This window comes from Nicotiana attenuata, chromosome 7 (genome assembly GCF_001879085.1).
Source record: "Nicotiana attenuata strain UT chromosome 7, NIATTr2, whole genome shotgun sequence".
Taxonomy (NCBI): domain Eukaryota; kingdom Viridiplantae; phylum Streptophyta; class Magnoliopsida; order Solanales; family Solanaceae; genus Nicotiana; species Nicotiana attenuata.
The window spans coordinates 113,686,272-113,692,621 of record NC_031995.1 but is presented as its reverse complement, the minus strand read 5'-3'; positions in this window follow the sequence as shown (position 1 = coordinate 113,692,621).

Sequence of the window (6,350 nt, the reverse complement as noted above, 5' to 3'; positions counted from 1 at the left end):
AACATGTATAAAAGGGTTCTAAACCTATTTTTTGGGAGACGGAACATACATTGAAGGAGAATTCACGTGGGGGAATACACACTACGCTTGGCGGAGGCTTCTAACTAGTTTTTCTTCTCTTCTCTTCTCTTAATTTCATAGTTCATTAGGTCTAGAGTTTTGGGTACTACATGAACGTTGTAGTTTGAAGCTTGAAATGTTCCTATTATTTTATCGTATTTGTTTTTTTATTCAATCTTGCGCTTAATTATTTGATTGCATGATCACCAATTGAATACTATTTACGAATCTAGGATTGAGCTCGGGAGAGGGAATTCTAGATTGCATATTAGATTGAGTAGAGCAAGATCTTGAACTCGAGTATCGGAGACAGATTTGCAGTTAGGATAAGAATATACCTAATCGCCTTGCTTGGTTATTATACGGGAATTATAAATGCTTTCTTATTAATCCTAATTCTATAGGAATATAGGCGTTAGGTTAGCTTGAATAGGCGAGTTGTACTTCGGGAGAAGGCTACGAGCAGTATTAACCCCATCAATCAATAAATTAGATAAATTAATTAGACAATTTAGGTAGAAAACTCAACGGGATTGTTAGCTAACCCATAGCTCTAGAATATTCTCTCCCATGGAATTCGTCTTTAAGCTTGTCGTTATTTTCTTTAATCTCTAGTTTGTTACGGTAGATTAGTTTGAGTTAATTATTCATACTTTAGGGTTCGCTTGAATAGATTAATTCTTTGGGTTTAATTTAGTTGATAGTTAATCACAAGTCCTTATGGGTACGATATCTGGACTTACAATTCTATATTAGTTGTCGACCATGTATGCTTGCGTGTGAGTTTGGGAGCAATATGGGATTCGCCTGGGGTGTCACATACACCCCCTTAGGACTCAGCGTCCTCATTGAGATTTGTCCCACCACCTTCTCAAAGATGTTAGATTCGCTTAAACTCAATTAATCGCTGAAGTTTGCCCCTTCATTGTTCAAGGTTGCATGCGGAGTGACTCTGTCATATGTAACAATTCAGCTCACTAGTGATATTGTCCGCTTTAGGCCTAGGCTTGCACAACTTTAAAACGCGCCCTTAAGGTCTAAGGCTTGTTTATATATCTAGCATCTCTCTCATATTTTATCGATGTGAATTCGACTAGGATATCACACGTATATGTAATTCTTTTATAACGTCCCGATCAGTTTGTACATGCTTCAAATATTTATTCGGTATCTATCACCTTTTACTAGTATATAAATAATTGAGTTCTCACTACTAAGACATACCGGATTAATCCTCATATATAAAGTAGATAATTATTATTCGGACTTGATATTTACATCAAACCATATTAATTTTATTCATTAGCTATTACTATCCTTTTCGAAAACAGCATCTCTATCTCTATAAAGTAGGGTAAGCTCTGCGTACGCATTACCCTTCCCAGACCCCATTAATGGGATTAAACTGGGTTTGTTGTTTTTGTTGTAGCTATTGTTACCTTTTAATAATTTTGTCCCATAAACCACGACAGATAAAAGTCCCATATTATTTGCTGCTTCAATTAGTTTAAAGTTGCATCTATTTTCTAACAGAGAAACTGTCACTACAGAATAAAATAATGTTCAAATTTTACAAATTTGGACTTTATCCCCATTTTGGATCTGCTTCACCTTAGATAATAATATAATTTAAACTCTCACCTTAGTGTTCGGATCCAAAGCAAATATAAATCTGAGATGTACTTTTCCTCTTATTTAAAATTTCAGTAGAAAATCCGGAGTTCACCAAAAATGACTTAAGTTAAATATTTGCCGAATCTTATATTAAATTTTGGTTTTTTTTATATTGTTGAATTTTTTTCTTCTGAAAACATCATAAACAAATGGAAAAAAACAACTCTCCCCACATCCCCATTTCACTACTGTTACACATTACATTCAATTAAACTTGGATATAACAACAATAATTACGCTTCGCTCTCAAACAAACTGTTTTATATGAGCCAATTAAACTTGGAGAATAAACTAAAAATTATTTATTTTAAAGCCATGTTTTAGGAAAAGAATATATTAGGTAAAAGATGTTTTATGCCCTACCAAATAAATATTAAAATGTTAGTGTTTGATTCCCTCTAAACTCTGCTAGTGCCACCATAAGTAGATACCGTACAGAAGCCACCAATGTTTTCTTATAACAATAGTGTCGGGAGCATACGCAGAAATTTCTGTAAGTAGTATCAACATTTGAAAAGGTGAACAAAAAAATAAATCACTATAATGATACCTAATGTTTTCGTTTTGCTTTTTATCTATACATACATATTTAATTAAAAAAATCAACAAAGCAGTATCACGTGACACTGCTTCGGCCAAGGTGTGTAAGCCCCTGCCAGCTTATGAGCACCTCGGCAATTCAATAGAGTATTTGCATCTACACCAGCAGAGATTATTTGACAATTCGACGAAGCAGTATCACGTGACACTGCTTCGGCCAAGGTGTGTAAGCCCCTGGCAGCTTGTGAGCACCTTGACAATTCAATAGAGTATCTGTATCTCAACCAACAAAGAGTATTTGACAATTCGACGAAGCAGTATCATGTGTCACGACCCCAACCCCGGTCGTGATGGCGCCCAACACACTGCTAGGCAAGCCCGACCAACTTAACAATCTTAACCATTTTTATACAGTTCATGAATTAATCAACATGGATAAATTACTAAGTCATAATAATGCAATTCTGAAATAGAGTTAAAACATGCGGAATCCCAAATACAAAGCAACTACACAGCCCGAAGAATCCAGTGTCACAAGTCTGAGCCTCTAATATACGAGTGTTAACCTATTACATAATAGTCTGAAGAAATGCGGAATAAAATAAATAGGATAGATGGGAAGATCAGGACTGCGGACGTCATGCAGCTACCTCGATGCTCCCGGATATGATGCTCGACAGAGAAAGTCTCACTCAGCCTCAGTGGGTGCACCTGAATCTGCACATGAGGTGCAGGGAGTAAAGTGAGTACTTCCAACTCAGTGAGTAATAAACATAAATAAGGACTGAGAATAAGAAATCCTGAATAAGCACAAAGTAATTCTATAAATACAGCAACTTGAACCCAGCAGCATGAAACCCAGTAAAACAGTGAAAACAATTATAGAAATATCACAACAGATAAGTAAATAAATGATAATTAATAGTATGCAATGCAACACATAGACCGGTACTCTCCAGTACCCGCTGCGGCGTGCAGCCCGCTCCGTTTATTTAACATCGACGGCGCTCGCTGGGGGTGTGCAGACTCCGGGAGGGGCCCCTTACGGCCCAAGCGCAATAATAAGCCATCTCGTGGCATCAACTAGGCCCTCGGCCTCATATCAATATCAATATCATACCGCTGCGGCGTGCAGCCCGATCCCATACTCAGTCCAAAATCACATAAGCCTCTCGGGCACAATAATATAGAAATATTCAGCCCAAACTTCATTTAAAAATATTAATTAAGTCTCTAGTTTGAGAAAAGGTGGCTGAGTTTGCAAAATAATATTAAACACTAGGACTGAGTTCAATGATATGTAAAGATGGTAAGAAACCAGTAATAATAATCCCTGAAGGATTCAATCAATTGGCACGAAGCCCAAACATAGCAATTAGCTCAATTAAAAAGATAATAAGTGAATTTCAGTCAAATACGCAGTATATTCATCTACCGGGACGGACCAAGTCACAATCCCCAACGGTGCTCTACCCCACGCTCGCTACCCGACGTGCAAGTCACCTCAATATAGCACTACGATGTGCAAACACGGGGTTTCAAACCCTCAGAACAGCATTTACATCTATTACTCACCTCAAGCCGGCCAAAGTCCTAGCTCGCTATGCCCTTGCCTTTCGAATTGACCTCCTCGTGTACCGAATATGATCAAAACCACAACGAATACATCACAATATGCTAATGGAACAATACCCAATCGAAAACAATCGAAAAATAGCTAAAATCTCCAAATTAGCAAAACCCGAGCCCCGGGCCCACTTCTCGAAAATCAGAAAATTTACCATCAACGGATTCCTTGCCTCGCCACGAGTCTATACATATAAAGAACACCAAAATCGGAGTCCAAATGACCCCTCAAATTCCCATTTTCACTCTCTTAAGTTTCAAACCCCAATCACCATTTTTGACCTTTGATTCCTTAATTTTTCAGTATTAATTCATGTATTTGTACCATAAAATCGTGTTTTAGACTCAGAAATCCTTACCTCAATGAAGTTCCTTGATTTCTCCCTTCCAACTCGCCCAAATTCTCCAAGTCCGAAGTGAAAATTATGAAACCCTTTGAAATTTCGCGAAGGAGAAATAAAACTTTACTGACTAGTTATTTCCGCATCTGCGGCTCCTTAGCCGCATCTGCGACTCCCGCTTTTGCGGTTACAAGTCGCTTCTACGGACTAAACCGCTTCTGCGGTGACAAGACCGCTTCTGCGGCTCCCGCCTCTGCGCTTCCTTTTTCGCAGATGCGTTTTCCCTTAGCCTTCCAAAATTCCGCTTCTGCGGTCACATTGTCGCATCTGCGACTCCGCAGATGCGGTCAGCCACTCCGCACCTGCGATACCTGCCGCTTCTGTAGCTCATAACTCGCTTCTGCGGTACCGCTTCTGCGGTCCCCTTTCCGCAGAAGCGAAAACACAAGAAGCAGCACAGGTTCTGCAACATTACAAGTCCAAAACTCCCCGTTAGCCACCCGAAAACACCCCGAGGCCCCCGGGACCTCAACCAAAAACACAAACATGATCCAACACCTTATTCAAACTTGCTCGAATCATCAAAACACCACAAATAACACCTAAACCATCAAATTACATCAAATTCAAGCCTAAGTTCATTCAAGTCTTCCGAAACTTGCATTCGATCAAAAACCCGACCAAAACACCTCCGAATCAACTGAAATTTTGCATACACATCCCAAATCACCTAACGAAGCTACTGCAACTCTCGGAATTCCATTCCGACCCTCGGATCAAATTCTCACCTATCAACCGGAATTCGCCAAAATACTAACCTCTCCAATTCAAGCCTAATTCTACACCGGACCTCCAAAATTACTTCCGATCTCACTCCTAAGTCACAAATCATCCCCCGACGCTAACCGAATCATCGGAATTCATATCCGAACCCTCTAACACATAAGTCAACGTCCGGTTAATTTTTCCAAAATAAACCTTCCTTAAAGAGACTAAGTGTCTCATTTCCCTCTAGAACCAATCCAAATCAATTCATTCACACCAAACACTGATAATGAAGCATAAAGAAATAGGAAACAGGGAAAACGGGGCGGTAACTCACGTGACGACGGGTTGGGTCTTCACATCCTCCCCAACTTAAACAAACGCTCATCCTCGAGCGAGTAAAGAAACATACCTGATGCCTCAAATAGGTGAGGGTATCTGCTCGGCATCTCCCGCTCGGTCTCCCAGGTAGCCTCCTCCACGGGCCGACCTCTCCACTGCACTTTCACCGAAGCAACATCCTTTGACCTCAACTTCCGAACCTGACGATCCAAAATGGCTGCTGGCTCTACATCATAAGTCAAGTCACCCTCCAGGTGAACTGTACTGAAATCTAGAACATGGGACGGGTCCCCAATGTACTTCCGGAGCATAGAAACATGAAAAACCGGATGCACGCCCGACAAGCTAGGTGGCAAGGCAAGCTCATAAGCCACCTCCCCGATCCTCCTGAGTACCTCAAAAGGCCCAATGAACCGCGGACTCAGCTTCCCTTTCTTCCCGAATCTCATAACACCCTTTATGGGTGAAACCTTCAGCAAGACCTTCTCACCAATCATATAGGATACATCTCGGACCTTCCTGTCCGCATAACTCTTCTGCCTCAACTGCGCTGTACGGAGTCTCTCCTGAATCACCTTCACCTTCTCCAATGCCTCCTGAACCAAATCTGTCCCCAACAATCTAGCCTCCCCGGGCTCGAACCAACCAACTGGAGATCTACACCGCCTCCCATAAAAGGCCTCATACGGTGCCATCTGAATGCTGGACTTATAGCTGTTGTTGTAGGCAAACTCTGCAAGCGGTAGAAACCGATCCCATGACCCTCCAAAATCAATAACACAGGCGCGTAACATATCCTCCAATATCTGAATGGTGCGCTCGGACTGCCCGTCCGTCTGAGGGTGAAAAGCTGTGCTCAACTGCACCTGAGTACCCAGCTCTCGCTGAACAGCCTGCCAAAACTGAGAGGTAAACTGAGTGCCCCGATCTGATATGACGGAAACGGGGCACCATGCAACCGACAATCTCCGAATGTAACTCTCTGCCAGCCGCTCTGAAGAA